Source organism: Nyctereutes procyonoides, unplaced genomic scaffold (assembly GCF_905146905.1).
Source record: "Nyctereutes procyonoides isolate TBG_1078 unplaced genomic scaffold, NYPRO_anot_genome, whole genome shotgun sequence".
Taxonomy (NCBI): domain Eukaryota; kingdom Metazoa; phylum Chordata; class Mammalia; order Carnivora; family Canidae; genus Nyctereutes; species Nyctereutes procyonoides.
Window position 1 is genome coordinate 18,018,755 of NW_026575051.1, and position 24,658 is coordinate 18,043,412.

A 24,658-nucleotide genomic window follows, 5' to 3' on the forward strand; every position below is an offset into this window, starting at 1 on the left:
AAGGGGGACACTTGACGGAATGAGCACTGGGAGTTATTCTGTATGTTGGTAAATTGAACACCAATAAAAATTAATTTATAAATAAAAAAAATAAAGTGAATAAGAAGACTATTATAGTTGGCCATTTTCTAAAAGAATTTCTGGCATTTGAACTAAATTATTCTTCCTTATACAGTGAGAAGCTTTGTTTAGTCACTTCATCCCATCATCTCATGAAATAATAAGTGAGAACTGGATATTGGGAAACATGAAAAAGCAAGAAGAGTAGAAGTGCCAGAGAGAGCAAATACACCATGATCCGAGAATTGGTTGGCAACATCTCCATGTTAATAGGAATGGTTGGTTTGCATTATCAATAATTCCAGAAAGTTAGAAGGTAGTTAATAGAAGTATATGGGAAGTGGGCTTAGATAGTATCAAAATTGGGAGTCTAGATGAGACAGTAAGTGGCATGGACAGAACATATGACAGGGAATATATACTGTCTAGTAGTATCTAATTGGACAGATATGCCAAGAGTGATGGAAAACAGAAGAGAATAAGTTAAGTAGGGTTGGTGAAAAACTAGAGGTACTAATGAGCTTCAAATAACTCTGATTATATCACATCAAAGACTGCTTACATCCTTACTCCTATTCTTTAAGACGTGTGGGGGAAACAAGTAATTGGTGAGAGCTAAGTAACTCACAATTGGATACTGAGTGTCTCAAAATCATCAGAAGACAGCACATTGAAAAGAATTTTACACAAAATTTATAAATTGGTGGAACTTAAGGGTTTTGAGAAAAATCCGAGCGTGGCTTCAAGGATTTTTGAAAAATTTGGAAGTGGTCCTAGAAGTTAAACTTTCTTTCAACAAGCTGATGGAGAGATTATAGCTTGTAGTGTACACTTTAATCTCATTTGGAGTGAGGAAGATAATATACTCCTTAAGCAAATGGCTGGATAAATAGGAAGGATAGATAAAAACTTAGAAGACTATCAGATCAGCCTATTGATAATGATATATTTGATAGTGATAATTATAGATGTCTATATAAGTATATAAATAATGTAAAAATATAATCTATATGTATAAATGCCCATGTTTTAGGAATCACATACATATACGAGTGTGTGTTCATGTGGATGCATATTTTGCTGCTAAGTTATATTATCCAATTTATGACAACATGCTACAGAAGATCCCAAACATCCAGAACCCTGGATGGCTCAAGCAATCTTGAGAAAGAGGAATAAAGTTGAAGGCATCGCATTTCCTAATTCCAAACTATATTATAAAGCTTTAGTAATCAGAACAGTAAGGTATTGGTATAAAAACAGATGTAGGAAAGACAGATACTGTATGCTCTCACTTATATGTGGAATCTAAACAAAAAAACAAACTCATACAGGCACTAAAAATAGTTGGCAATTACCAAATATGGGGGTTGGGTGAGTGAAATGAGTATAAGTGGTCAAAAGTAACAAATTTCCAGTTATAAGGTAAGTACTGGGAGTACTTTTATAACTAAAAGTACTGAGTAAATTAACTAATCTCATTTTTGTTATATGTGTTACCAGCTTTTATTTAGAAACCCTTTCACTTTAGAACTCCTAGAAGTGAAAGAACTCCCGAAAAAAATTTCTTCCTTAAAAATGTGGGGAGCTATGGAATTTAGGGGGAAAAAGAAAAGAAATAAAACAAGCGAAAATGACTGACAAATTTATTGTTCTCAAAAAGGCCATAGAAAATGGAATCCACAGTAGGTCATTAAACAATCACTCTTAGGCTTCAGAGGGGGTCTGCCAAGGGCTCTGTCTGCAGAAGAATAAGAACGTAGACATTTCAGCCTGCTCTTCAGGATTGTGGCCTCATTAGCCAAATTCACTGAACAGGACTTTGAAAACCTTTCCCAAAAGAATGAGATACTGTCTTTAAGTTCAGGTTAATGAAAGACAATATACATTTACAGAAGTGTGAGTTTTTAACACAGCTCCGGTTGATGGTGAAGAATTAGAGCAAGAACATATTCTGTTCCTGAGGTCTTAAACAGAAGTGAAGAATTAAAAACATCGAATTTATAAAGCATCCCAGTACTGACATCATGTTGAAAAGCAGAAGGCAAGAGAGGAGGATTTTCATTTAAGAAAAGGCAATAAATCACGTTTGAATTTGCCACGATTTCTTGGTGAATTATACATGCTTTTACATGACAATAGGCGGCAGGCATTCAAAAGCTCATAGTAAGTTTCTTATGTTGAGAAGCTATATTGTGAGTTCATTTTGGGTTTATCCCATGAGGTATGTAGCATTTTGAATTTGTGAAATATTAGCTTGTCTAAGACTTTAGTGAATTGAAGGATTTAGCACTAAAGAAACAGTGGTTTTATTTTCTACATAATGCTACATTTTCAGTCGGTAAATGTAAGTTTTATCCCCATGATATCAAATATGTTAAGTTTTTCTCTTTTCAAAAATTTTCCTCACAGTTAATGGACCAGATAAACTAAATCTTAACATTAACTAGCTAGGCCAGCTTCAATTTATTAAATAACTGAAATTCCAAGAGTAATTTTAAACTATTGTAGAGAATGTGGTTGCTATATTTCTATAGCTACTGCTACCTCATTTTTGGCCATTAAAGTAAATATTATGGATAATTCAGAAAACAAATTATTTTTTTGCCTAGAATTATTGAACTTATTATGTTTAATGGTTAATTTTACATGTCAGCTTGTCTGGGCTAAGGGATGCCCAGATAGCTGGTGAAATATTTCTGGCTGTGTCTGCAAGGGTGTCTCAGGAACAGATAAACATTTGTATCAGTAGACTGCGTAAAGAAGATAACCCACACCAATGTGAGCAAGCATCATCTAATCTATTTAATGTCTGAATAGAACAAAAAGGCAGAGGAAGGCCAAATTCACCTGTTTGAGCTGAGGGTTCCATCTTCTCCTGTGCTTGGACAGGGCACTTTTGTTTCTTAGACTCTTGAATTCAGACCAAGAATTATGCTGTTGTTCTCTCTCTTTCATTCACACCTCACCCCCTAAATTCTCAGGCTTCAAATTGTATCATGGGCTTTCCTGGTTTTCCAGATTGCAGAGGGCAGACTGTGGGACTTCTTGCTTCCACAAGTACGTGAGTAAATTCCTATAATAAATTTCCTCATATGTTTCCATATATATATATATATATACACATATATATATCTTATTGTGTTTCTCTACCTAATACATTCTGCATTATAGAATTAAAATAGAATCAGAGCTAAATGGATGCTTGCACATGTTCAGGAGGTCCACTGCCTTGCTTTTAAATAGGAGAACATCTACATGCTTCACTATAACAGACGGAAGGGAAGTATAAGCAGATAAGTTAAACAAACTTGGATCACACCAGTGATCTATTGATCAATTATCAATATCTAATTAAGGACATAACTGTCAGGATGTAATCATAATAATAACTCCGGTTCTTCTGTTACTGAGCAAAAAGGAAGGAAGACAAAAGAGGGATGTTTAATAATGTTACAAAATTTTCAAGGTGCGATATCAACAGAAATATTTTCAAGCCATATGCTGAACAGGATGTAACTTTTCCTTTAAAAAAAGAGTTAAAATGCTTCTTCTTTTTTTCAGAGCAGATATTTTGAATGTTACTTATAAAGAGGAATATAGAGCTAGTAATAACTGGGTAACAAGTCCGGAAGCTCAAGTTAAAGAGAGACAAATAGCTATAATGTTAAACACCAAATGTGATAATCAAGTAAAACATGTAACCAGAATTCAACAGAACATATGCTTAGAAAATCAAAATGTTGAATGCTTTCTCAACTTTTCAGTACTGACTTTTCAGTATGTGGCTTTCCGTAAGTTCATGTGCAAAGACTGATAGTCACAAATACTACAAGATGATTAAGTGACAACCCAATACAAAACCTTGTAGGTTAAATTACATAAGAAGATCAGCAGAACCTATGAGAAGAATCCAAAACAAAGGGAAGTATATACCTCTTAACCACAGTAGCCAGTGATTATCACCAGCTTCTCCCTGAGGAAATGAGAGGAAATGTACTAAGGGACAGTGGAAGAGAACTGGGTCCCCATCTCCACGTGGTCCTTTCTTAGAAGGAAGCCCTGGTACTGGTTTGTGATGAAAGGCTGCACTATCCAGGTATAGACCTTGATGACATGATTGCAACTCCTGTTGTATGCCAAGAGGTCTTCACTTCCCCTGAGGCTGACTGGGCGGAACCAGTCAATAAGATTCAAGATTTCTCCTCAAAACTTGCTTACTTTCGGTCAAGATCTATACTTTGTTTGATGCAACTGGACAGACATATATTTTATATATGTTTATTATATATTTATATGTAATATGTATATAAAACATATAATAATATTCATATCATAAATATGACTTTGAAAACCAACAAACCATCCTGTAATTGGAGGCCTGGTGAACTGGTAATAATTAGTTTCTTCAAAATACAGCAATCTACCCACATTCTAATTTGGCTTCTTTATGGTTCCCTTCTTTTATCTTTAAGAATGTGCAGGACTTTGAGACTCAGGTAAATTCCACCTGAATTTAACATGTCCCCCAGTGTGCTTGACCTCTAACACAACTGTTTATATAGAACACATCATAAAGGCTATCACAGTTATGATCTTTCTTGTGATCAAGTCCTTCAGATTTGATACTTCTTCCTCTCTTCATAGCTCTTGTCCCATTCATTGAGGGAAAACAAATTACACTTAGTTCAAACTTTTCTTTTAAGCTCCCCTTTTGTTTCTTAGGTTCTGGAGAAAAGTTGAAGTTAATGCTAAATTTAGATTAGCTTCCAGGGCCTGTCAGTAAAGGTAAATCATAATATTGTTGCTAATGGTAAGTTGGAAAAGCCACCCTGCAGCCTGCAGGAATCAACAGCAGCTTAACACATATGAGAGGCTGTAGTGGGTCAGGAAAAGCATACCTACTCTAGACAGACTTGTCTTCTGCCTCTTGTGATGATTTTATGATCAATATGGTGCTGTTTGCACTCAAGGTGCAGAGACCAAACCTTTGTTGGACTGGTCAAAGAATGACTGAGGAAGAGTGTCAGGAATTCACTGTTTATCCTGACCTGATTTGGCTCTTGGTTATCAGTGCTTACCCCTCTATCTGCAGGCCACCCAGATGGAAAAACGTGTCTGGGGCATGAGATAAAAAGACCACACTTGCCAACCCAGAGACCAAGTGTTTACCTTGTATCTGGTCCCTTTCGTTCTCTCTCTGCTCCCATCCTGCAATTTCTTGTCTTTCTACTGTTTTTTGTTTGTTTGTTTGGTTGGTTGGTTGGTTAGTTGGTTTTGGGTTTTTGCTCTAGGTTTTTCCTTCTCTTTTGCCCAACTTCCAACACAACTCATTACTCATCCTCTGTTCACTAGTTATTCTGCAGAGTCCCCTGGTTGATGAGTGTAGTATATAAAACCTAATCAAAATGTTCCTGCTGTAGAAAGCTGTCCTCTCTCCAGTCTCCTTTCAGTATGGCATTATCTTTTTTAAAAAGTGCCTATTTACTCTCTCATAGCAACTACATTACTAACTGCCACCTATCTCTGGTAACTACTATGAAGGTAGAAAAGGGAAAAAAAGTGTGTCTTATATAATGGTTCTGTTTCAAACTTTATAATTAATCATATTTAAGTATTTCATTAATCTGTATCAACTTCATATTATTGTGGCTACTAAGCTTTTTAATAGTGATGTTATATAATGCTCTACCTTTCTACAGTCTACTTCAATACTTCTTTTGAAATATCTCACCAAAACAGAAATCCACTTAGGTGTACCTCTTCTATATTTTTTGAAATATAAGTCATCATGATAGCCAACCTTTTTCTGTTACTCTCTACTGATCAATATTATGGAGGAGGGGTGGTTTGATTCTGCTATATGTTCATTGTTATTCTTACCAATTTTCTGATTCAATAGATAAATTATTGTATTCTGTTCCTGAGCAAATGAGCTATCAAGGATCTTTTTGGTGACTCTAATAAGATAGATAGCTATATATCTGTCAAAATTGTGCTACACAAAGGCCTAAAGAGAGTAAAATATCTCGTAGACAAGATGATTTCAAAATTTTCTACACAGACTAGTCAGTGAGAAGTCAAAGAAAAATGAGGAGAAAATGTCACCAAGTTGAAGACATACATATATTTTCTATCACACTTCTGTGCCATCTATAAAAAAAAGTATCTTCTTCAATGAGACAGTGAATTCATTTTCACAAGATACAAGAAAAAGAGACTGAAAGGAGAAAAAAAGGCAAGCTGATGAGTGAAAGAAAGGAAGAGAAAACAGCTAGAAAGGAATGATGGAAGTAAGAAAAAGGGAAGGAAGCAAGGAAAGGAGAGAAGAAACAAATGAAGGAGGAGACAGAAGAAAGGGAGAGATTTCCCCTGGAAAATATTAATTTATTTATTTGAGAGAAAAAGAAAGCACATGTGCATGCACAGGAGGAGGGAAGGATGGAAAAAAAGAGAATCTCAAGCAGACTCCCTACTGAGCACAGAACCTGACTCAGTACTCCACCTTGAAACCCTGAAATCTGAGCCAAAATCAAGATCCAGTCATTTAACTGAGTGAGCCACCCAAGCTCCCCCATAATGTATTTCTTGAATTGCTTTTCCCTCACTCATCACCCATTATCTTTGCCTATTTGTCCCGGGTACTGATGCTTACTTTCATTTTCATAGTTATACTAAATAACTTTTAATAGATATATTTTTGTGGAAATAACAGCATCCTCACACATTACCAAAACCATGACCAAGAATCTATCATATTATTTACCTAAACTCAGAATTAAAAAAAAGAGAGAAAAAGCATACTATGTACTTTAATAATTTGAGAAGAATAATAAAGAGTATATACACATTAACTCAGAGTATAAATTTCATTATACTACCTTGATTAACAATTTTTTACCATTTTTAATTATTTTATTAACAATTAATAAACACTTTTCAAATTTGCTTATATTTTTGCAGGGGAAACAAAATCATTAAAAATATATGAATTAAGTGCCAATAATACTTAAAGAGTTAATAATTCTCCATATGTTGTCCTCAGAAACAAAGGTGAGAGATTAATTCTGTCCTCAAGTATTAATGGAAAACTTTGAGGACAGAGACAGTAGAAGGAGAACACATGTGATGGAAGGGGTGAGTCCAATGGGCAGAAGAAGTGAATGCTTTACAAGGTCTCAGGAAGGTGAATGGAGAGATGACCCAACAGGGGTGAGATCACCATCAAGCAGCAGTACCCACCTTTGTGTACCTCTGTTGCTCAGAGATTCTTTCCCATCTACAGCAAGATTTTTTTTAGTGCTTATTCATAGAATTTTTGGACAGTGTAACACTTAGATATCTAAGACAAATGATAATACTGGGAAAATAATATATTGAGCTCTTGTAACCTGATGGCCTGATGTCATTTAACATTCAATCAAGCTAAAAATACCCTTTTATTCTGATTCCTTAGCTTCCAAACAATCTTCTGTGATTCAAATTTTAATGTACGTCTAAGTGCAAGACAGAAAATACACTGGCCAGACCAGCCCAAGCAAACACACTTGCATTACAGTTAAATGTTGTTGATATTTTGAACATATGTCTCAATCTAGTGACCTTAAATATGGGAGTCCAAATCTAAGATAGAGACTCACTTGGCTGCAAAGCTTGCTTCAGACTGTGGCAACTTCACAAAGTTAGCTGCCCAGTGAAGTCTCTTAGAATACAGCCAAGGGAGTGTTCCTGGTGACATCACTTTATTTGACATGTGCTGTTTTTTTTAGGATTTTTTTCTTAATTTATAAAGAAATTGCATACAATCATAATATACATATTAGGATGGGTTACTGAACAGGACTGCTATGCTATCAACTAATTGAAAGAATTAGGTAATGAGATGCTTAATTACATGAAAGAAGCAGCAGAAAATGCCTGGGAGCCAGGAAGTTCTGATCAAATAACAGGGTGAGAAAGAGTGTGTATGAGAATACTTATTGTTGCATGACGAAACTAGTTCTTCTGGATGAGGGGTACAAAACACAAAATTAAATCATTGAAAATGAGGTGTGACAATTATGAAGACAAATTCGGCTACTTCAAAATAATGCCTAGAGGTAACCATAATCCTAGGTAATAAATACAAGTTGTTTTTGCATATTTTTCCTTCTTCCTTTCTCTTCTTTTATTTCCTCCCTGGTTTACCACATTGTTTTATCCCCTTAAGAGTAAGTATTCTTTTGCTTATAATATTTAACTTTTTTAAGGTACATGTGAGAGTCACTTCACTGAATTACATGATAAACCTCTATTTGGAATTCCAGAAACATCTCAACTCATTGTATGTCTAAATAGAGCAAATTCTCTTATGTGGCCACACACGCTGACCAATAAACTTTTGGCTGTTCTTCATGCTTTTTGTCAGTAGGTTATTTTTTCTAAGCAGTAAGCTTAGAAAACTGGGATTCATCCTTTTCTCTTTATTCTCTCTGAAGTTGTCAGTAAATGGTTCTCAAAATTTGTTGACGCTCCTTCTCAATTATCTCTTGCATATTCCTCTCTTTTGCAGTTCCTACCTTGGCGCAAGCTTTCATCATGTCTGGTCTGGAGTATTTAAATTAGAAGTCAATTGAAACTTTCATCTCAGGAGATTTTTTTTTTTTTGCTGAAATATAGTTGACACACATTAGTTTCAGGTGTACAACACAGTGATTTGACAACTCTACACATTATGCTATGCTCACCACAACTGTACTACCCTCTGTCACCATACAGCACTATCAAAATGCCATTGACTAGATCCCTCATGTTGTAACTTTCATTCTTATGTCTTATTAATTTCATAACTGGAAACCTGAACTCATTCCCCTCTTACACCCATCAGTTTGTTCTCTGTATTTATAGGCCCATTTTTGTTTGTTTTGTTTTGTTTCTTAGATTCCATATATAAGTGAAATTATATGGTATTTGTCGTTCTGTCTGATTTATTTCACTTACCAAAAAACCCTCTAGATTCATCCATGTTGTTATAAATAGCAACATATTCTTTTTTTAATGGCTGAGTAATATTCCATTAGATATCTATACCACATCCTCTCTCTCTATCCATTCGTCGATGGGCACTTAGGTTGTTTCCATATATTGCCTAGTGTAAATAATACTGCAACAAACATAGGGGTACATGTGTCATTTAGAATTTGTATATTTAATTCCCTTTGGGTAAATACTCAGTAATGGAATTACTAGATCATATCATATTTCTCTTTCTTTTTTTTTTTTTTTTTGAGGAAACTCCACACTGTTTTCCACAGTGGAAAGGTTTCCCATACAGTTTTTCACAGCAAGAAGGCTACCTTTTCCCCACATCCTTGCCAACACTTGCTATTTCTCGTCTTTCTGATTCTACCTTTTCTGACAGGTGATATCTTATTGTGCTTTTGATTTGCATTTCCCTGATGATTACTGATGTTGAGCATCTTTTCATGAATCTGTTGGCCATTTGTATGTCTTTTTTGGAAAAATATCTATTAAGGTCTTCTGCCAGTTTTTTAATCAGATTTTTTTTTTTTTACTGTTGAGTTGTGTAAGTTCTCAACTTATATATATTGGATACCAACCTCTTATCAGACGGATAATTTACAAATATCTTCCTTCATTCAGTAGGTTGCTTATTCATTTTGTTGATGATTTCCTTTGTTGTGCAAAAGCTTTTTACTTTAGTCCCAATGTTTACTTTGCTTTTATTTCCTTTGCCTGTGAAGACATATTTAGAATAATGTTGCTATGTCAAAGAGATTACTGCTTATGTTTTCTTCTAGGAATTTTATGGTTTCAGGTCTCACATTTGGGACTTAAATCCATTTTGAGATTATTTTTGTGTATGATGTAAGAAAATGGTCCAATTTTCATTCTTTTGCTTGTAGGTATCCAGTTTTCCCAGCACTCTTTATTGAAAAGACTATTACCAATTTTATATCCTTGTCTCTTTTGTTATAGATAAATTGACCATATAAGCATGGGTTTATTTCTGGGCTTTCTGCTCTGTTTTATTGATCTATATGTCTATTTTTGTGCCAGTACCATATTGCTTTGATTAATACAGTTTTGTAGTATATCTTGAAATCTGGGTTTATGATACCTCCAGCTTTGTTCTTCTTTTTCAAGATTGCTTTGGCTATTCAAGATCCTTTGTTGTCCCATAAAAATTTTGTAATTATTTGCTATAGTTCTATGAAAAATATTGGTATTTTGATAGAGATTGCATTGACTCTGAAGATTGCTTTGCATAGTATGGACACCTTAGCAATATTAATTCTTCCAATCTATGAACAAGCATGGTTTGTCTTTCCCTTTGTTTGCATTTTATCCAATTTCTTTCATCAACGTTTTATAGTTCTCAGAGAACAGATGCTCCATTTCCATGGTTAAGTTTATTCCTAGGTATTTAATCCTTTTCAGTACAATTATAAATAGAACTGTTTTCTTAATTTTTCTTTCTGCTACTTCATTATTAGTGTATAGAGATGCAACAGATTTCTGTATATTAATTTTGTATTCTGCAACTTTCTGAATTCATTTCTTACCTTTAGTAGTTTTTTAGTGAAGTCTTTAGGGTTTTCTATATATAGTATTATACCATCTTCAAATAGTGATAATTTTACTTCTTTACTTTTTTGAGTGTCTTTTATTTCTTTTTCTTGTCTGATTACTGTGGCTAAGACTTCCAGTACTATGTTGCCTAAAAGTGGTAAGAGTGGACATCCTTGTCATGTTCCTGATCTTCAAGAAAAAACTCAGTTTTTCACTATTGACTATGTTAGCTGTGGGTTTGCCATATATGGCCTTTATTATGTTGAGGTATATCCCTCTAAAGCCACTTTTGGGGAGTTTATTTTATCATTAATGGATGTTAAATCTTGCAAAATATCTTTCTGCTTCTATTGAGATTATAATATGATTTTTAGATTTCATTTTGTTAACGTGGTGTTATCACATTGATTGATTTTTCAAATACTGAACCACGCTTGTATCTTAGGAATAAATTCCACCTCATCATGTGAATGATCCTTTTATTTTTTTTATTTTTTTACTTTCCTTATTTATTTTAAGAATGATCCCTTAATGTATTGTTGAATACAGTTTGCTAATATTTTGTTGAGGATTTTTGCATCTATGTACATCAGAGGTATTGGCCTATAGTTTCCTTTCTTTGTAGTGTCTTTATCTGGTTTTGGTATCAGGGTAATGCTGGCCTCATAGAATATATTTAGAAACTTTCCTTCCTCTTCTATTTTTTTGGAATAGTTTGAGGAGAATAGATATTAACTCTTCATTAAATGTTTGGTAGAATTCACCTGTGGATCCATCTGGTCCTGAACTTTTGTTTATTGGGAGCCTGGGAATTACTGATTCAATTTTGTTACTAATTTTTGATCTAGTTGGATTTTTTAATTATTCCTGATTCAGTTTTTGAAGATTGTGTGTTTCTGAGAATCTATACATTTATTCTAAGTCATTCAATTTGTTGGCATATAATTTTTATAGTAGTCTTATAATCCTTTTTATTTCTGTGGTGTCAGTTGTTACTTCTCTTTCATTTCAGATCTTACTTGGATCCTCTCTTCTTATTTTCTTGATGGGTTTGGCTGAAGGTTTATCAATTTTGTTTATCTTTTTAAAGAACCAGTTCTTAGTTTCATTCAAGAAACTTTGCCAGAGGCAAAGATACTCAAAATGCAAACAATGAATGATGTATAATTGATCTGTGATTTTATGTATTCATTCATTTAACAAATGCATCTGAGTGCCTACTTTAAATAGACATGGTGCTGAGTAATGGGGATTTATTAGTGACCAAAGGACAAGTTCTCTGCCCACAAGATGTTGAAATCCTACTTGAGATAGGTACATGATAAGTAAACAAATAAAATAATTAGAGGCTAATTAGGAAACAATTTGATGAAACAATTGAAAGTGGGGGTAAGGAGAAAAGGTACAAGAGTAGTCTTCACAAGCAATTTTGGGAAGTATTGTTAATTAAGCACTCTCCTCTTCACTGTAGGTGTCTCTAAATCATTTTCCTGTAACATTTCAAGAGACATCAAAAAATCCATGCTATCTTTTGTATATCCATGTATGCCCTGGCACCATAAGACCACTGAAGTAAATACCCTTCCCCCATCACAGCCTAAATGCTGTATGCCTTAATTTAGTCTTTTGTTTGTTTGTTTAAAAATAAACCTAAATTAATTTAGCACTTAAGAGATTTTCATGTAAGCATCCTAAGGACTGAAACTTAATTTCATAATTCTCAATTTCATGGTCAAAAGAGCCCTGATGTACATTTGAGAATAAAAAACTACTTGCTTCAAGGTACAGTGTTCATATCTGTTTTCCAATAATTATCTGTTGACCAAACTTTAGTCCAATTTCACAGAATTGAATGTATGGACACTAGCCATTCTTAGTAATAAGCAATATCTTAAGTGCTAAAGTCAAGGGTTAAAAAGTCATTTAAATATGTATCATTAAAAAAACAGTAAGTCATAATCATCTGTTGCCTACAAAGTAAGGGAAAAAATGAGAATAAGTTCTCAACTAAAGAGGTCAATAGTCTGTTGTAACATTTTAACTATCATCTACTGTTCAAGTTCAGGGCAGACTTGAATGAAAGTAAAGGGTTTTGGAGATTTAATCGCCTTAAAGATCAAAACATTTTTTCCAAAATGTAATATACTAGAGGTTAAAAAAAATGCTTTCAGTACTTTCATTGTAACCTCTCCTAATGTTAATGGAAAAGGTAATATTTGACCAACGAAGTTCAAGGGGCAAACTCATCTTCCAACGACTGGCTGATAGAAGTTAACATCACTCCCTTTAATGCCTAAGTGGCTCTTTAACTCTCAGAAATTTAAGTGCTGGATTTAGAAAAAGAAAGGAAAGAACTTTAAAAGGTGTTAACTTCATCTTGTGCCATAAAAGAAGAGATGTTTAATTAAGCCACTGGTAGTTCTTGGGTGGTTTTCAGTTTAGTTTTATACTTTTGAGATGAAAGCGTACATGCAAAATTATGTACAAAGCACCTTTTAGAAACTTTGGAAAGGTCAAGGAGAAAATAGCTAGATTTCAAAAGCTGAACTTTTCAAGGTTTTTCTCTGATTTTTCTAAAACAAGATAGCCTCCTCCTCCTCTTAATAGTTCTTCAAGGCCCTTTTGGTAGCCAAAATCTTTGTTCTTTTTTTTTAAGCAGCTTTGTAACAGAAGAACTAAAAATTAATTATGGCTATGGAACTTTTACACAGAAGAGTTTAAAAAGCACAGACGTAAAGAAGGGAAAAAGATGAGGGCCCATTTATCTTATATTGACAGGACTAGCTTCAAACGATGACCTTGAATCATAATCATCCTAATGAGCTCAAAATATTTCACTTTAACAAGTGAAACTATAATCAAATCAGTTTCTGAAAGCTCTACTAATGAGCATTTCCTTTGATGAAAACATGGTTCACTGTCTTAGTCTGCAGGAGGTGCACTACAGTAAGGGGCCAGCTCCTGACAACTCATTAGCTGACCTGGGGAGAGAGTAATTTGAATGCTTTTGATAAAAATTTCAAGGCTTTTTTTTTAACTGAAATTACAATTTATGCACTTTTATAAATAGTATAATTTTTCTAAGTTGGGGGAAACTAGCAGGAAGACTTCAAAGCTGTGGAACAAAGTTTGTTTACCACATTTGGTCTGTTTGCATCCCCAGAAACAGAAAGGGGAAATATGTTTCATTAGTGACTGCTAACTTGGGGCCAATCGTTCTATTGTATTTTTACAGCCTGTTATTTGTACAGATTGGCATGAGTTTAATGAATTTTAGGGAACTACGTTTTAGAAGATTTAGAATTGAAAATTGGAAGTCACTATTATTTACCATGAGTCTTAAGAACGTCTTCTGAAACTACTTTGTCCATCAGAACAAATTATTCAATTTACCTAAAGCAGTAAAATAAGCTGAAATGAAAATAGAATGGGGAAATGTGGTTTACTTTTATTTTTACTTCTTGTCAAGGCTTCTTCCCCCCAACCCCATTAAAATTATTCATCTTTTTAACTACTCCTCTGCTCTATTCAGCATCAATAAATGATCTCTCTCTCCCTCTCTCTTTCTCTCTGCAGAGCAGACTTGCTGTCAAAGCAGAATATAAAACAGAAGAATAGTTCAGCTATTTTAAGTATCACTGGAAGACAGATCTTAGTTGCTTCAGAAGGCCAATTCCTTGTACCCTCCCTCCCGCCTAAGCTTCCCTTTGCTGTTAAGGGATGTTCTACTTCCTTTCTATTTGTCATATTTTCTTCCTGTGTTTTCTGCTAGGCAAACCACTGAGATGGTTTGTGTCATAGACACACGAGACACTGTTCTTAACTGTCAAGTGCTTAATTCTGTCTCTTTTTTTTTGCTTTTACTTCTTATCCCTCTTGACTTGGGTTGAAAAGCAAAAATATTTTCAATATTTTGGAAGACAAGTTACTGAACAGAAGTAGGACATCAAAAAAGAGAAAAGACTTATTTTACTTCCCAAAATTATCCCTTGCTTCTTCTGGATAGTTTTATATGATATACAGCCATAAAAAAAAGCAAAATATATCATGTGATCCGTGTGTGTGTGTGTGTGTGTGTGTGTAAAATATACACAGCCAATTCCCATTATTCACAGCATTTCTGTTTTATAAAGTCACTGTAGACACTGAATTAGCAAATACTGGATCATTGCTCCTAGAAAAAATACAAGGTTATGTTCCTTTGAGCCTCTGGGCACAATATCTTCATCAACTGATCAATACATAACCTTTTGTGTATGTATGTTTCCACTTAAAGACCCTTATTTAATATATATTATTGATTCTTAAGCATTGAATTCATGGCCATATTAAAAAAATAATATTCTGATATTTGTTAAAATGTTGAAAGAATATTTTATTCAAGATTATTGCAATAAGGGCATTATAATTGGAGCAAGATAAGGCTCAACTCTGAATACAACATGAACAAGTGGAAATTTATAGCCAACCAGGAGAGTGAGAGAGTCAATGGACAGAAAATTACTCAGAGAAGACATCAACAGTGAGGGGATTCTTACTAAACTCAACTAATAGGCTTTTTGCCAAAGAAGGGCCAAGGACATACACATCAAAAGTAGGATATGAGGATCTTAGATATCATAAATGATCAGATATTAGGGTGGAGGGATTCTCTCCAACCTGATGTTACAAGATTCACTGCTAAGACTGGACTGGGCAGGTCAAAGACAGGTTGAGGCCTACTCAGAGAGGGTTCAAAGGAGCTTGACTAAAGTTTAATCAGAGAAAGAATGTTGTCAGCCAACAGCACTATAACTTATGCCTGAACAAAGCTTGTTTAGCTTACATATTTTCTCAGTAAGTCACTGTGAATTACTGCACTTAAAAGCACTGTGACTTACTGCACTTAAAAGCAAGTCCTCTGCACTTAAAAGCATCAGAGAGCTCTTCAGCATCAAACTTAGATACGATTGCAACAGCAAAATCACTAACAAAAAGCACAAAAATGTGAAAAATATGGCACTACATAGACCTTGAAAGGGATACTTGTTTGCAGTAAAAGAGGTAGAACAAAAAGGCAGAGCATAGCCCTGTTCTACCTTAGCTGGGAGTAAGGGCTTCAGGCAACCAAATATTTCATTGCTCTGCACAAAACACATACAAATGACCGCTAAACACATGAAAACAGATTCTGAGGTCACAAATAAATTTTATCTAGTTAGATAACTCACAAATACACAATCTACAAATAATAAGGATTGACTATATATCCATACGTATTCATGGACTCACACATAGAGAGAAAGATCTGAAGAATGTTAGTCCATTTAATTAAACAATATCAAATTAAAAAAAAAAGTTTGAATTCTGCAAAACCTTTCGTTGGGGGAGAGAGGAGCACCACTTCTGGAAACACTAGAAAATTCAACCCAACTTAAATTAAGTAGGTAATTAAGTTGTAGTTGTAGAGGGCAAATAGAATATGTTAGCCGGACAATTCTATAACTGACTTAAATTTGACAAAATTTGACAAAAATCTAACTTTCTAAATCAAAATAATCTATTATTATTTTTGCTAGTAAGTTCCTCTCGTTTTAGTCAATATTAAAGATTCATTAAAGTAAAAATCAGTGCATGCTTCAACATTGACCTTAGATATTTAAAGATTTTAAATATTTCTAAATATCACTAATTGTGATGACCTGAGACCTGAGATTAGCTCATGCTCCAGAATTTGGGAGGACTTCTCCACACATCTGCTTCCTGGGTCATCTCTGAACGGTGCTATCTCATTCAGTCTTCAAGATTTAGCCTCTTTTGCTTAGTCTGTCCCTATTAGTATAGAGTAGGAGAACAAGTTACTCTCTCAGCCTGTTCTGATGGGAAAAAGTAGAACTGGCCTGTCTTTTGGAAAATAAAACACCCAAGTCAGGCAGAAGTCACCTCCTTCCAACAGACCGACTGTGGCACATCTAGAACAGTAGGATCAGCTGCCCAGAGCCCTATGCCCTGGACATGTCCCTTTATCTTCTATAAACAAAATCTTACCATGAGCCCTAGTTTATATAGAAGCTGCTCCCAATTGGTCCAGTAAAACTTATACCTTAAGCCTCTGATTTATTACTCATAACTAATGATGCTCCGTCATCCCATGCATTTTCCAAGTTACTCAGTTCTCAGCATGTTAGGCAGGTTTTCTCCTCTACTACTAGCATTTCTCTGAGGAACTTTGTGAAAACTACAGAATCCCACACCTCCTTTCCTGAGAGATGTGCCCCACTACTAGCAACTTAAATTTTCCCTCTCAAGGGAAATATTGCCTGAACTCACTCTCTAGAGGAAGTGGAAATAATTCATGTCTACAAGGAAGAGGACTATGTGGACTTGTGGCTACCTCCTTCATATCTCTGTCCAGATCTCCCTATCCCCTAGTTCAGACAGAGCAGGAAATTCAACTCTGTAGATGTGGAGCAAGAGCACAGGAAGTTGAACTTAAATTCTCCTTTGTGCTAAAGCCGTGAGGAAATCTTGGGTTTGAAGATTATAAACTATAGTACCTCTTTGGGAATACATGGTGATTCTGTTAATATCCTGTGGAAATTAAACAGAAAGAATTTATGCTTGTCTTAGACATTTTTAGTGAATTTTTTCTCATTTTTTAATTTACAAAAGGAGACCCTCTTGTTCAGATAATCTTACTAAATAAATATGCCTTCTCTTATGTGATAAAAAGCTCATGTATCACAAAAAGATACGTAAATTGTTATACTAAATTCAATATTCAGGCATTTTAAAGTTCATAATAAAAGTCACTGTGTAGGAAAAATAATGCACTTTAGAAAAAAAAAACACTTTCATGGAAAGCTTTCTAGGAGTCTGCAAACAGTTGTTTTATTGAAATATGTTTTGTTTAGATGTTTTTTAGCACAAGTTATTCATTTATCATCATTCATTTATCTTTCAGGTCTGTATTTCACACAGCCTTCAATAACATCAATGCATAACAGAGATTTCTTTTCTTCATGTTATTGTTTGCTTGATTACTTAGTGTCCAAATTAATTTGGGGGATTTCTTCATCGTTTAAATCATGTGACAACATATAGAGATGTTACTTATATCACATACCCTACTAAGCTGTACATTGTTATTCCAAGTGGTAGCAGTCCAAGAATCTCACCTACTCAACAACCACAAGTCAATTTTGCAAAGTAATATTAGCCGATCAAGTGCCAAGGCTCCAGATCTTTAGCTTGAAGAGACTCAATTCCTAGATACAAAAACCACTTAAATTTCCAATTTATGGTTTTCTGTATTATTTTGGTTTTCAGTTTTTAAATTAAATTTTTTTCTACATCATTGTTTTTTTTTAATTTTTAAATGAAATATTATAATGATTTCAGGTTAAAGTTACTTCTATTCCTATTACAAAACCTTCAGGGGATCCCTGGGTAGCTTAGCAGTTTAGTGCCTGCCTTCAGCCCAGGGCATGATCCTGGTGTCCCGGGATCAAGTCCCACATCAGGCTCCCTGAATGGAGCCTGCTTCTCCCTCTGTCTGTCTCTTCCCCCCTCTCTCTCTCTCTCTGCGTCTCTTATAAATAAATAAAATCTTTTAAAAAAACCAAACCTTCAGAAAATACAGAAACTATAAAGAAACTACAATAGCCACTGTTATTAACACTCTTAGTAACCTTTATTTGAGATTATCTATTTGCAGGTATTGACTATTACCTGCAGAAATGCAACCAATATTCCCAAGCATCTGTCTTCACAGTGTTTCTATAAAATAAATTATTAGTATTATTATTGCTGATCCAACAATATGCATATTTTAGATTTTGATAATTTTGCCAGATATATTTCCAAGGTGATTGTATCAATTTACAGTTCTACTAAAATTGCACAAAACTGCAGCTTCTATATTCCCTTGTCTGCACTGGGTGTCATCAGATATTTTAATAATCACTGAATTGATATCTGAAGAATGTTGGTTTTTTGCTGTTTTAATTTTCATTTAATTATTTTAAATGTGGATAGAAAATAGTTTTTCACTGTCTGAAAAGTTAAGATAGCTTTGGGAATGTGACCCAAAATAGGAGCCCACTAGTTTTTTGAAAAAATGAGTATTTGATTTATGTATGAATTTTAGCTTCTGTATAAATACTTAAGAGAAAAGAATGTTCTTTCATGGAAAGAAACTGAACACCTGCTATTCAAACTCCCAACCCCAAATCCAGAGATCCAATTTTGTGTTTGTCAGCCTTGTCCATGTGGTATTTATAGTTTGATTAGTTTATAGGCACTTCCTTTTACTTTAAACTCATCTAAACAGAGAAATTAAATTTTCACCATCCTTCATATTTGTACATTTCATGTACTTTTTACTAATAAGCACACTATTTTTATACTAATAGTGCAATTACTAAAATATAAGCTAACAACGAGACAGCCAAATAATGAAAATTCAACTCCAGTGAAATCTTGCTTATAAAAAGTATTACAAAGAAATATTATTCAGTGAGATGCTTGATTTATTTCTGTATCACAGCATTAGTATGGAGAACAGAGAACAAAGTGCTCCCATTGGCACTGTCCTGTTCCTTAGCAATTTAATGCAATCCTTTCAGTTTATACATCATTCTTTGGCCACAATCCACCAGAAACTTCAGGTACATACATTAGTGATCACACATAAATTAGGCAGCCCACAAAGGCTGACATTTACGAATGTGCCTTGATGTTTTAACACCCAACAGGTGTCAACCCAGAGGTACATGATAAGATAACCAAGATAAATTAAAATTCATACATTTAAGCCTACACAGATATCCACACACTCATGCACACACATCAACATAAAATTACTGGCACAAATTTTAAACTGAAAAAAATATCAAACATACAATTTTTGTCCATATGGTTAAATTTTTGATTTTAAAGTAAATCTCAAGTTGACTCTTAATGACTCTTAATGAATCAAGGGACAGTAATTGTTTTCAATTCTTAAAAACATCTTCAAAATTTCATTTTGTGAACGTGTCCTTAAAATCTAGAGTAATTTTAAAGAATTTTACTGAATTTCCTTTTACCAAATATATTTAAAAATCAGAATCATTATTTTTATGAGCTCACTTTCTTCACATATTTTGATACCCAGGAAAGAATAGGTATTACTGAGAAACCAAGGAGGACTATGGCTTCTTTAGTCAGTTGGCTTCCTTAATGGAATATTACTTTCAGCTTTTCTTCCTCTTTACTGTTATCAAACCAATATATAATAGAAAATGGAGGTCATAAATATGACAACTACATATTAATTAAAAGTTGGATATTGAGAGAGAAATACTATGTGCATTAGTTATAAAAGGAGTGCCAGAATTCTTGATATTTAAAGAAACTGTATTCAATGTTTTGAAACTAGGACAATCCATTAGAAAAATGGGCAGAGGACATAAATTAGAATTCACAAAAAAATAAACACAAGAACAAACACAAGTGAATCATAAACACAGTAAATGATGTTTAACTTCACTATTAGTAGAAATCAAAACAAAATGCCCTATTTCATCTATCATATTGGAAACCATAAAAGTAATGATAAAACTCATTAGTTATATTGTCCTCATAATGGTCAGGTGCAGATACATGGAAATATTTATAGACTGTTGGTAGAAGTCTAATTTTACAATCTTTGTTGTGATTAATTTCATTTAAAAAATCTCAAAAGCCTTAAACTATACATATCTATCTTCTCTAGCAATAAGACTAGCAATTCTAGCAATTAATACTAAGGAAATAAGTAATATATGTAAAAGTTGGTTCTGAATGGGAAGTGATCAGAGAGGAGGACAAATCATGAGAGATTCTTAACTATAGGAAACAAGCTGAGGGTTGCTGGAGGGGAGGTACGTGGGGGGAATGGGGTAATTGGGTGCTGGGCATTAAGAAGAGCACATGATGTGATAAGAACTGGGTGTTATAGGCAACTGATGAATTATTGAACTCTACATCTGAAACTAATGATGTATTATATGTTGGCTAACTGAATTTAAATTTAAAAATATAAATAAATAAATAAATAAATAAATAAATAAATAAATAAATAATATAATTGTTAAAAGGTTGGTTTTTTTTTTAAGATTTTATTTATTTATTCACGAGAAACAGAGAGAGGCAGAGACATAGGTAGAGGGAGAAGCAGGCTCCTCAGGGGAGACTAATATGGGACTTGATCCCAGGACCCTGGGATCACAACCTGAGCCAAAGGCAGATGCCCAACCGCTGAATGATCCAGGTGCCAATAAAAGGTTGGTTATTATACTCAAGCTTATAATCACTTGATGGAAAAGAAAAAAACATATAGACATTTATCAATATGATTTTGGATAATGAAGAAATCCTAAGCAATTTAAAAGAATAAGACAGGTCTCATTTCACTGTTAGGAAAAGATATATTCAAAATATAAGCTCCAGAAAACTATATACACTATGATCCTTTTAGTGTTTAAAAAAAAACTTGTATATATATTTATTTCTATTCTCTTTTCTATGTGATCTTTTACATGCAAATACATTTTTTAGGAATATGTACAAGAGTTAATAGTGCTTATATCATCCATGTTGTAATTAATATGACAGGGATTCTGAAGAGGAAGAGAACTTTTAATTTTTATTTAATACTCTCCCAATTGTCTTATACTTTTGCATTGAGCACTATTATATTTACAATAAAAAACTCCTATTAAAAAATTTTTTAAGCAATGATCACTTACTCTATCCCACTTTACATCATTTTCAAGGTGTCTTATTCTAACCTTCCTCAGCCTCGACTGTAAGAACTTCTAACCTATCGATCTACTTCTCTATAGAATTATATCAAGTTATCATCTCTCTTCAAGAAAACGAAAACATTTTAAAATGTGAACTTTCACTAGGCCTTATCATTTTCTTCTTCAGGTTAGATGAGCCCAATTTCTTAAACACTGTGGTTTCCAATCTCTTCAACATTCTAGTCAGCCTCTAGGTGTAATCCACCTTTTCAGCAACTCTTAAAATGCAGCCTACAGAACTGAATATAATATTCAAGACACGGTCTGAGCAGTTCAGATTATAGTGAAACTATTACCACCCTTGAACTTGACTCTCTACCTCTATTAATTCAGTTTAAGAATGCATTAACTTTTTAAAGCATCTGTTAACACCATATTGGCTCATATTGAGCAGGTAGTCAAATAAAACCACAGGAATTTTGCCATAAATTTCTCTATCCTGTAAATACGCAATAAACAAGAGTTTACAATAACCCAGTAAATTGTCATTTTATTAGTTTAAGCCCATAGTTCCCACCTGGAATGATTTTTTTTCAGATACACAACTATCACCTGAACTAATGGCTACTCTTTCTAGCTTTGTATTACCTGCAAGAGTGCTAAGCATTTCTTCTTCATTGCTCTAACCATTGATCAAACTCTTGAACACAAGAAAGCCAAGTAGGGAATCCCTTCCAGAGATTTCCATAGAGTTTGGCATCCTCCCATTACTAGGTTCTCTTCAGATAATTGTTCAATACTTATGAGTTGGTAGATTGCTCACAATTTCTTTTCCTTAAGAATATTAAGAGAATCACCATAGAATGTGTTGCACAAATACAGATAAGATTTCTGTGGCATTTTCAGCAAGTATGTTACTTGCATACATGATACGCTGTTAGGCACAAAGGAATAGAAATTTGTTCACACGATTTCAATGAGAACTTCTCAATGCTATTTAAATAAATCAATTTTAAGTATATGTTTATTGCATGTAAACTTTATGAGAAACAACCATTTATGTGATTGACAGTGGCATGTAGTATTTAAAAGCATAGACCCTGGGGATCCCTGGGTGGCGCAGCAGTTTGGCGCCTGCCTTTGGCCCACGGCGCGGTCCTGGAGACCCGGATCAAGTCCCATGTCGGGCTCCTGGTGCATGGGGCCTGCTTCTCCCTCTGCCTATGTCTCTGCCTCTCTCTCTCTCTCTCTCTCTCTCTCTCACTCTCTCTCTGTGACTATCATAAATAAATTTAAAAATTAAAAATAAATAAATAAAAGCACAGACCCTAGAACAAAAGCTACTCAGGTTCAAAACTCAGTTCTTGATGAGATGAGCACTGGGCGTTATACTATATATTGTCAAATTGAATTTAAATAAAATTTAAAAATAAATTTTAAAAATGCAGTTCTACTACTCAATATCACATAACCGTGAGCAAATTATCCAAACATGCTGTGCCTTTATGGCTAAACCTATGAAATGGCGATAATAGTGTCTCTCTCAAAGGGATTAAATGAGTTAATATATACAAAGGATTAGGAAAAAACACTATACCCTGTTAAGCTGTAAATAAGTGTAACTACTAATATCATTATGGCATTTTCAAAGGAGAAATACAGTATATTAACTGTAAGGAAACAATTCTGACACGTTACTATTTTTATTAAATTATTTAGTTTTGTGCCTTACAAAGAATGCGTTTATTACTGACTCGTAAGACTTCTTATACTTTCACAGTCAGACACTTCTACCTATTCAATGAAGCAGTACATGAATGTTTATCATTATTATTATTCTTACAATAAAGTTGAAATGATTGCTGGACTACCCTTGTAAGCTCTTACAAGAAATTTACAAGGCCATTCTCTGATTGCTGAGGGAATCTGTCTGGTCAAGTGAATATTCAAGGTCAAGTGAAACTATACATCCACCCACATACTTTCCACAGCTTCCACCATGCTGGCCCCCATACCAGTGCTAACACTACAATTCAGGACTGAAAAATCAGGGTAGGGTCGGATCCCACCAGTAAAACTGATGGCCTCTCCATGGTACTGTTTCCCCCAGGGGACTATCTCTAGACACTATTCTCTAACATATCATTTCTTACCTGGCCCAACTTCCATTGGCTCTTGTCTTCACTTTCAGTCACCCTGCCCCAGACACTTGGAAATTCTAATATCTCCCTCACTTCCAAGATTATCTTACTTGGGACATAAAACTTCACATCAAAACCAACACTGGCTAGTTCAGTTTTGAACTTTCCACTCCTTGGGATGGATAGCTGACTTTAGGCCAGAGTGGAAAAATGAATCTAATAACAATGCCTCAGGAAAAAGGCTCTTTTTTACCCTTAGGGAGTAAGGAAAATAAGTCAACAGTAAGAGCAGATGTTATTCTGACAGTGTTAACCATTACTACATTTACTCATCAAATAATATTGAGCAGTAAACACAATGATAGATGATAGAAATACAAACCTAAAAAATTAATGTCAACTCTTAAGGAAATTAAATATAGCAAATGAGGTACCAGCAATCAATGATATTATAGTGTGATAAGTTCCACAAGAGCAAAGAAGATAAATCCATAATTGCAAAAATACTGTATCCTATGTTTAGGTCCTGTCAAAATCACCTTTATTTGCAAAAGCATTTTTGATTCTACAGTGGACAGACAAATCAGTTCCAAGAAACCAGATCTATTCTCTAAAGTTCTGATTCCCAATGTGTGTTCTCTCCAGAGCCAAGAGCGTCCGCATTCATCTGGGAGTTTAGAAATGCAAAATCTCCAGCCTCACCCCAGAACTACTGAATGAGAATCTGAATGTTAATTAGATTCCCTGGTGGCTGATGAACACACTACAGTTTAAGAAGCACTGTTTTGTTTGTTTGTTTGTTTGTTTTGTAAGATTTTAGTTATTCATGACAGATACAAGAGAGAGGTAGAGACACAGAGAGGCAGAGACACAGTCAGAGGGAGAAGAAGCAGGCTCCTTGCAAAGAGCCCGATGTGGAACTAAATCCCAGGACTCCAGGATCACAACCTGAGCCAAAGGCAGACGCTCAACCGCTGAGCCACCCAGGCTCCCCAGAGAAGCACTGTTCTAAAGCAAATCTTGGCTCATAGAAGCAGTGGCTCAGACCTGTCCCCTATCTGTACTTGCTACAAGAGAGTGAGTTGGTAGCTCTTTGGGGATAGGGAAGTTGTTTCATCTAAAACCGAGCATGTAGTA